The following is a 9,097-nucleotide window of genomic DNA, read 5'->3' on the forward strand; positions in this document are numbered from 1 at the left end:
GTGCATAGGGAGTGGAGAGTGCATAGGGAGTGGAGAATGCATAGGGAGTGGAGAGTGCATAGGGAGTGGAGAGTGCATAGGAAGTGCATAGGGAGTGGAGAGTGCATAGGGAGTGGAGAGTGCATAGGGAGTGGAGAGTGCATAGGGAGTGGAGAGTGCATAGGGAGTGGAGAGTGCATAGGGAGTGCAGAGTGCAGAGTGAGTAGGGAGTGCTAGAGAGTGCAGAGTGAGTAGGGGGTGCTAGAGAGTGCAGAGTGAGTAGGGAGTGCTAGGCAGTGCTAGAGAGTGCAGAGTGATTAGGGAGTGCTAGGGAGTGCTAGAGAGTGCAGAGTGAGTAGGGAGTGCTAGAGAGTGCAGAGTGACTGCAGAGATTAAGCTAATGGCAATGTAAATGACAATGCCATTTATTTATCTGTTTTCAAAACCAACACAAATACACATTTTGTCATTTACAATGCCAATAACTCTAACATTTCCAAAGGCGAAACCATTGCATTGTAAATGCTTGTTAAAGTAATGTTCATCTGGAAGGAATGTGATTGAAACAAGATGGATGGAGTGTGAGCGCAGGGATGAAGACTGCTGTCCATCTCAAGCCTCTCTCCCCGTGTTTGCCTGCATTTACAGGGGGTTGTAAACTGTATCCTCCTGACTCACTTTTGCAACCAATTCGCAAATGTACATTTTGCGATGTGAACGATTGCTTCAACTGTGCAATCACATAATTGGTCCAATATGCGTACATTTACATCCGAAAATGCCTATCTTTATAGCTGCTTGGAATTTTCAAGGGGAATCCTGGCAAATGTGATAAATGGTTTTATCACTGTATAAACGCGTTCAAATGTTGGTAATCTTTCCATGGTTTGCGACTGAAGAAGCAGTTTTAAGACTTTGATAGATTTCCTTGTGAGCAGTAAGAAAGATAAGGCATCTCTTTACTACCTAAATACCAAATAGAACACCTATGGTCTGTTTGGTATTTAGTTCGTATGCTAGAACATACACCTAGAGGTCTATAATCTATCCATTCAGACCCCAATCTACGGTAGTTTTACCCATCTCTTTACTGCCACCTTTTCCATGTGTTTCACAAGAAATCACAGTGCACGCATATGCAACTAGGATTCTTGCATTTGCAAAACCTGACATTTAGAGATTACGAGTGTCCACTATCATAATCTTAGGCTGGAGGAGAAACGCTGCCATTTTAAACATATACACATCTCCTAAATTGCCTTCCTTTTCACACAATGACTTTTAACACACATTTGCGCTTGCGACAATGCAGGATTCATTTCTCTGAAACTGCATTGCTTACAAATTCCACTGAGTAAGAAAATCATTGCAATACCTTCAACATCCTGTACAAGGTCCGAACATACATTGTGCAAATGCAGTTGTTTGTTATTTGTCCATATGGTGACGCAACTATCTATAGAACATAAACAATGGCGGCCTGACTAGATGTCTCGGCTCAGAGCAAGGATGCTTTTTATCACAAATAAACAAGCATTTCCAGGTTGAGGCAGAGGAGCACTTGCTGTAATTTGCGAGGTCACTACACACTGATACCTCAGCCCAGCTGCTTGCTGATCCCTCTGCAAGGAGGGGTGCCCAACTCGTGATCAAGAGGGGGACCTACATTCTTTCCCTTCAGGGAACAGAGGTGGATCATCCAATAGGAGATTCTTGGCAGAACGCATACACACCCTAAACGCTCAGGTTAGGAAACGCAGAGTAGGAGTACAACATATATATATATATCGTTTTATTGTTTATATGCTTGCGTGTATAAACATTTTAGCGAGATGGTAGAACTGTTCATCCTGTTCACTGTCCTCATTGGGCTAATTACTCTTGTTTGCTTTGGTGTATTGATCAATGAAGCACATATATTCTATACAAGAATCACAATGGTTCAATAAATATTTAAAACGTCTTTCTGAATATTCCTTGCATATTTCTCTGAGAGAAAGAGGGCATGTTTGGCTGAACAAAAGGGTTCTAGATCTGTTACCACGATTCCTGGAAAGGATCAGGGTTGTCATGTTCTGGGGTTGCCAAAACAGTTTGCTACCTATCTAGGTTTAGGGGTGTTTGCGGGGGCACTGGGACCCACCTGGCCCTTAGGACAACATATCCTGAGGGGGTGCTCTGAATCAGTGTGGCTCCATCCTAAAGTTTACGCTGCCCAACAAACGTGCAGTTCCTACTGGAAAGTGGAAACTACATGACACCACAAACTTGTGAGTATGTAGCTGTACTCCACCTTTTGTTAGCGAACCAGCCCTCTATAGATAGATTTGCATGAGTGGAAAATACATTATAATGGGGACACTTCTTTTGGAGAAAATTGTGTGAGTCCCGAAGGGTATTTTCTCCTTGGTGATGTTGCCATTTCTGCATCTGAGTAACACTTACGCATTAACTAGCTTAATCAATTAGGCCTTTGCCGCACAGTGGCAAATTTGGAGGTAGAATGCTTATGCTGGTATTATTTCTCAATGTAACATTCTGTTCCACAGTTACATTAGAGCCCAGTACCCTTGCTCAGTCACTGTGCCTTTGCACATTTTAATCTAGGCCTTTGCCACTAGAATGTTGCTGATCAGAAGAGCAAAACCACAGTTGATGGACAGAATGCAGAACAATGTCATACATTCACCCCAGTAAAGAGATCTGGGCCTAAATCCATCGTTTTTTTGCACTCCACACCACCCCAGTTCAGACATGGCCATATGCAAATCAGCCTTGACCCTGTGCCTCATGGGAATAGTCCAGCCCGAACTGCCAAGCCATGTCTTTCCTGGACCGGAATCAAGCATCCTAGGACCGGTTTCCGGCTATCAGCGGTCTTCAGCCAGGATAGCTTGACTCCAGTGGTGTGGAGAGCCCGGGAAAAACGTCTGAGCATACCCACCCCACTCGGGGTGACAAATGCAAAACCACAGTTGATGGACAGAATACAGAACAATGTCATACATTCACCCCAGTACAGAGATCTGGGCCTAAATCCTTCATTTTTTTGCACTCCACACCACCCCAGTTCAGACATGGCCATATGCAAATCAGCCTTGACCCTGTGCCTCATGAGAACAGTCTAGCCCGAACTGCCAAGCCATGTCTTTCCTGGACCGGAATCAAGCATCCTAGGACCGGTTTCTGGCTATCAGCCGCGTTCAGCCAGGATAGCTTGACTCCAGTGGTGGGGAGAGCATGGGACTCACGTCTGAGCATACCCATCCCACTTGGGGTGACAAATGCAAAACCACAGTTGATGGACAGAATGCAGAACAATGTCATACATTCACCCCAGTACAGAGATCTGGGCCTAAATCCATCGTTTTTTTGCACTCCACACCACCCCAGTTCAGACATGGCCATATGCAAATCAGCCCTGACCCTGTGCCTCATGGGAACAGTCAAGCCCGAACTGCCAAGCCATGTCTTTCCTGGACCAGAATCAAGCATCCTAGGACCGGTTTCTGGCTATCAGCCGTCTTCAGCCAGGATAGCTTGACTCCAGTGGTGTGGAGAGCACGGGAAAAACGTCTGAGCATACCCACCCCACTCGGGGTGACAAATGCAAAACCACAGTTGATGGACAGAATACAGAACAATGTCATACATTCACCCCAGTACAGAGATCTGGGCCTAAATCCTTCATTTTTTTGCACTCCACACCACCCCAGTTCAGACATGGCCATATGCAAATCAGCCTTGACCCTGTGCCTCATGGGAACAGTCCAGCCCGAACTGCCAAGCCATGTCTTTCCTGGACCGGAATCAAGCATCCTAGGACCGGTTTCTGGCTATCAGCCGCGTTCAGCCAGGATAGCTTGACTCCAGTGGTGGGGAGAGCATGGGACTCACGTCTGAGCATACCCATCCCACTCGGGGTGACAAATGCAAAACCACAGTTGATGGACAGAATGCAGAACAATGTCATACATTCACCCCAGTACAGAGATCTGGGCCTAAATCCATCGTTTTTTGCACTCCACACCACCCCAGTTCAGACATGGCCATATGCAAATCAGCCTTGACCCTGTGCCTCATGGGAACAGTCTAGCCCGAACTGCCAAGCCATGTCTTTCCTGGACCGGAATCAAGAATCCTAGGACCGGTTTCTGGCTATCAGCCGCGTTCAGCCAGGATAGCTTGACTCCAGTGGTGGGGAGAGCATGGGACTCACGTCTGAGCATACCCATCCCACTTGGGGTGACAAATGCAAAACCACAGTTGATGGACAGAATGCAGAACAATGTCATACATTCACCCCAGTACAGAGATCTGGGCCTAAATCCATCGTTTTTTTGCACTCCACACCACCCCAGTTCAGACATGGCCATATGCAAATCAGCCCTGACCCTGTGCCTCATGGGAACAGTCAAGCCCGAACTGCCAAGCCATGTCTTTCCTGGACCAGAATCAAGCATCCTAGGACCGGTTTCTGGCTATCAGCCGTCTTCAGCCAGGATAGCTTGACTCCAGTGGTGTGGAGAGCACGGGAAAAACGTCTGAGCATACCCACCCCACTCAGGGTGACAAATGCAAAACCACAGTTGATGGACAGAATACAGAACAATGTCATACATTCACCCCAGTACAGAGATCTGGGCCTAAATCCTTCATTTTTTTGCACTCCACACCACCCCAGTTCAGACATGGCCATATGCAAATCAGCCTTGACCCTGTGCCTCATGGGAACAGTCCAGCCCGAACTGCCAAGCCATGTCTTTCCTGGACCGGAATCAAGCATCCTAGGACCGGTTTCTGGCTATCAGCCGCGTTCAGCCAGGATAGCTTGACTCCAGTGGTGGGGAGAGCATGGGACTCACGTCTGAGCATACCCATCCCACTTGGGGTGACAAATGCAAAACCACAGTTGATGGACAGAATGCAGAACAATGTCATACATTCACCCCAGTACAGAGATCTGGGCCTAAATCCATCGTTTTTTTGCACTCCACACCACCCCAGTTCAGACATGGCCATATGCAAATCAGCCCTGACCCTGTGCCTCATGGGAACGGTCCAGCCCGAACTGCCAAGCCATGTCTTTCCTGGACCAGAATCAAGCATCCTAGGACCGGTTTCTGGCTATCAGCCGTCTTCAGCCAGGATAGCTTGACTCCAGTGGTGGGGAGAGCATGGGACTCATGTCTGAGCATACCCATCCCACTCGGGGTGACAAATGCAAAACCACAGTTGATGGACAGAATGCAGAACAATGTCATACATTCACCCCAGTACAAAGATCTGGGCCTAAATCCATCGTTTTTTTGCACTCCACACGACCCCAGTTCAGACATATGCAAATCAGCCCTGACCCTGTGCCTCATGGGAAGAGTCCAGCCCAGACTGCCAAGCCATGTCTTTCCTGGACCAGAATCAAGCATCCTAGGACCGCTTTCTGGCTATCAGCCGTCTTCAGCCAGGATAGCTTGACTCCAGTGGTGTGGAGAGCATGGGACTCACGTCTGAGCATATCCATCCCACTCGGGGTGACAAATGCAATATGGCCATGTCTGAACTGGGGTGGTGTGGAGTGCAAAAAAACGATGGATTTAGGCCCAGATCTCTGTACTGGGGTGAATGTATGACATTGTTCTGCATTCTGTCCATCAACTGTTGTTTTTGCATTTGTCACCCCAAGTGGGAAGGGTATGTTAAGACGTGAGTCCCTTGTTCTCCACACCACTGGAGTCAAGCTATCTTGGCTGATGACGGCTGATAGCCAGAAACCTGTCCTGGGATGCTTGATTCCGGTCCAGGGAAGACAAGGCTTGGCAGTTCGGGCTGGACTGTTCCCATGAGGCACAGGGTCAAGGCTGATTTGCATATTGCCATGCCTGAACTGGGGTGGTGTGGAGTGCAAAAAAACGATGGATTTAGGCCCAGATCTCTGTACTGGGGTGAATGTTTGACATTGTTCTGCACTCTGTCCATCAACTGTTGTGTTTGCGCTGATCATAAGAGAGCATGGATTTTGTGCATTGCTGTGACGTAGTTTTACCTTGTAACTGACATGGTAAATTGCAAAATCGATGCTGTTTACCTGCGGAACTTACAATACGTGTCAACAATAATATATGTGAAAAATCAGGACTTTCAGCACACATTTGCCGTTTGGGGATCACACAAGTAAAGTGTCATGGTATACTTCCGCTTCATTAAAATTGTTATTTAAATCGAACTCTAGATATAAAAAAAAGCATGCCTCATTTGAACTTTTTCTGCTGCTATTTTTAGAAATACTTGTAAACTTCAACTATAAGTATTTCAAAAAGCAATTGAGGCCGTGGAGTCTAGTTTCACACGCCCTGTAAACACGCCTGACTCTGGCTAGGATCCACATACAAAAGTCAGAAAGGGAAAGTAAACATGGATCCATGTGAAAATGAATATGCAACGATCTGTTAGTGGGGAAGGCGACCTGTGACCCCTAAAGGAAACCATCAACTTGAAAGGCATATTTCTTGCTCATTTTCCTTTTAACCGCCTTTGAGATTATTCTAGGGGTGGTGCAGCCCACTCCTGCACGGACACCTCTAATCCCAGCCTCACTTCTTTTCTGGAATGTACAGTCCTGTTCACCATGTTATGGAATCAAGACAACAAGTCACAAAATGCAAAGCCAAAGTTGACTGGATATGCCACTAGTTCATGCACCTAGGAACTTGAGACGGCTTCTAGAGCATTGATGCCCCCAATAGAACAGACCTGCGAAAGATGGTGCTGCTCGTGATAGCTCACAATTCCTGTCACGGCGCTATGGGTATTCCCTACCTATCCTCCTCTGCTCTCCTTATTGTACGGGTTGTCAGCCTGATGCCTTTGTGGGTCTGTGCTTGTGCACGCAAACAGCAGACATTCTACTGCTCTCCCTTGGTGCTGTGACTGCGTCCCCCCTCCGACCCCACTTAATGGAACTCTGCTGGATTTTGGGTCCTGACCTGGGTACATCTTTTCATTTTGAGATGGTTTCCATCGATGCCCATGACCCGGGTCCGCCATTTTGTGGATTCTTGTCCTTTCCTTTGGTGCATTGGATTCCATCCTACCGACCTTCAGTCATTTCTCTTTTGCTTAACTGCCTTATCTCTTTCTCCCACTCGGGTCCCCCTCTTCTCCCCCACCTACCGCTCTCTACCCTTTTTTTTATTTCCCCGTTAACTCTGTAAATATGTGATGCATACTTGTCAGGCGCGCAACACCCATTGGGCTCACGGGGCTTCACCACCCCCCCCCCCCGGTCGTGTGAGTCAGCCCGGGCAGAGACAGCTTCGGGGGCTGGCGACAATCTAATTACAGCCGCACCCGAGTACTTAAAAGGTCTTTAAAAGACCATCTACTTGTAAATGAGGCTTTTGTTGTGTTTCCACCCCATTTTACAGCCACGCTGTCTATGGTTCAAAGAATTAGCCCCCCCCCCGAAATATTTTCAGCCCCCCCCCCCGAAATTTGTCTCTAGTTGCCCGCCTGATACTTGTCCAGCCTAATCACTAGTAAAATGTAATCCTGAGCAAATCTAATATTTGTATATATAGGTATATAGAAATAACTCAATCCACTAGTATATGTAGTAGACCCTTGTACTCACTACCATTCCTATGTGATTCTTAGAGTTTATCCATGTGTATCTCTTCCTTGAGTGACTTTACAACTTGTACATATGCAATTTTCTCTTTTTGTATCTCTTCCTTGTGTGACTTTACAACTTGTACATTTGCAAAGTTTGTATCTTTTTTGTAACTCATGTAATCCTAAATCCTTATGTGTAACAACTGGTTCTTTTGTAAAGCGCTCTGACACCTTCGGGTAATGTTCGCGCTATATAAAATCGCATTAAATAAAATAAAACAGTGAAAGTCGGTAAGTTCCCCCTTACCTAGCTGTTAAGGGTCCCAGTAGAATCACGATCCTTCCTGGTTTGAGAACTTGAAGTAGGCACGCTGTTGTTGTTTTCAGAAGTGGATTGCCAGAGGTATACTCTGCTCCAGAGAACGGAGTTCCGGGCAGTGTTGGTAAAGAGTGTGCGTTAAGGAGAAGCCCCGCCCCTTAGACGGTCCAGGGAAGCAGCTGAGGAGAACGGAGGTCGAGGTCTGAGGAGGTGGATGCAGAGGTGTAAATAGACCCCTTTTCCGGCTCTGCTCGCCACCAAGAGCAAGAAGTAAGGGACAGGGCTAGGGGAGGCCAGAAGGTAAACCCCGCCCACTCCCGCAGGGCTGTACTGTACTCAGTCACCTCCCAGCGCAGCAGGAAGGAACAGGTGACACTGCGTCCGAGCTTTGCCCTCTCCGTGTGTCTGCCTTTACCCCTATCCTAGTTCCTCCCCAGCCTTCAGTCCTGAGGAGACAAAACATGTTTCTAAGAAAGAATCCCGCATGCCCCACGAATGAAGACGAACTGGTCTGGGTCATGTTCCGCGCAAGGTGCAACCCGGGCCTCCGTCTCTCAACCACGCCCAACTACCTGGGTTACTAAACCAGCCCAAAGGTGAGTTATGAAACAAATCTGAAACCCATATGCATTGAGGGATTTGTAGTTTTCCCCTTTCATTTATTTTGGAAGCTTCGTGAATAGGTTTTAGAACGCAGACTAAACGGGCAGATATTGTTAAGGTTGTCCTTCTCTCTTCAAATAGGTCCGGCCCGGCTCTTTTTAGGATCACTTAACTGCCACACGGCCCTAAAGTTTCCCAGATTCACGAGGGGGTCGTCAAACCCAGTCTGAGTCTGTTTTTGGATGAGTTGTTCACACGCGGATCTTTTGACTTTTATTTCAATGCTTCCATACCATCGCCTCGGTACATTTGATGGGACAGTATCACATCTTGCAATATAATTGCTATACCTTTAAGGAGACCGCATCAAAACCTCATGGCAAGTCTGTTGTGCTTTCATTCGAATAATACCGGTGCTTCTGCGAAGAGCTGGAACACTTTAAGTGGGCAGCACCGTCGTGTTTTTACTTTTATCCTTAATTTGAGAAGACAAATTTAAAACAGATTTTAAATCAAATCTTATGCCTGGTATAATAAATAGATCATTCTAAAAATAAATGCTTAGATGAGAGAAATATTCTAAAA

At 46.8% G+C, this 9,097-nt stretch overlaps 1 protein-coding gene across 1 annotated transcript in view; it reads right to left on the reverse strand.

The window, feature by feature from the left end:
* NR1I3 (nuclear receptor subfamily 1 group I member 3) overlaps window positions 1–8,471 on the reverse strand; it is an 832,555-nt gene extending 824,084 nt beyond the window's left edge. Inside the window, exon 1 of the mRNA XM_086945035.1 lies at window positions 7,898–8,471. The gene's annotated coding sequence lies outside the window, so the exon portion shown is untranslated. The remainder of the gene's footprint in view (window positions 1–7,897) is intronic.
* Between the last annotated feature and the right edge of the window lie 626 nt (window positions 8,472–9,097).

This window comes from Lissotriton vulgaris, chromosome 12 (genome assembly GCF_964263255.1).
Source record: "Lissotriton vulgaris chromosome 12, aLisVul1.2, whole genome shotgun sequence".
Taxonomy (NCBI): Eukaryota; Metazoa; Chordata; class Amphibia; order Caudata; family Salamandridae; genus Lissotriton; species Lissotriton vulgaris.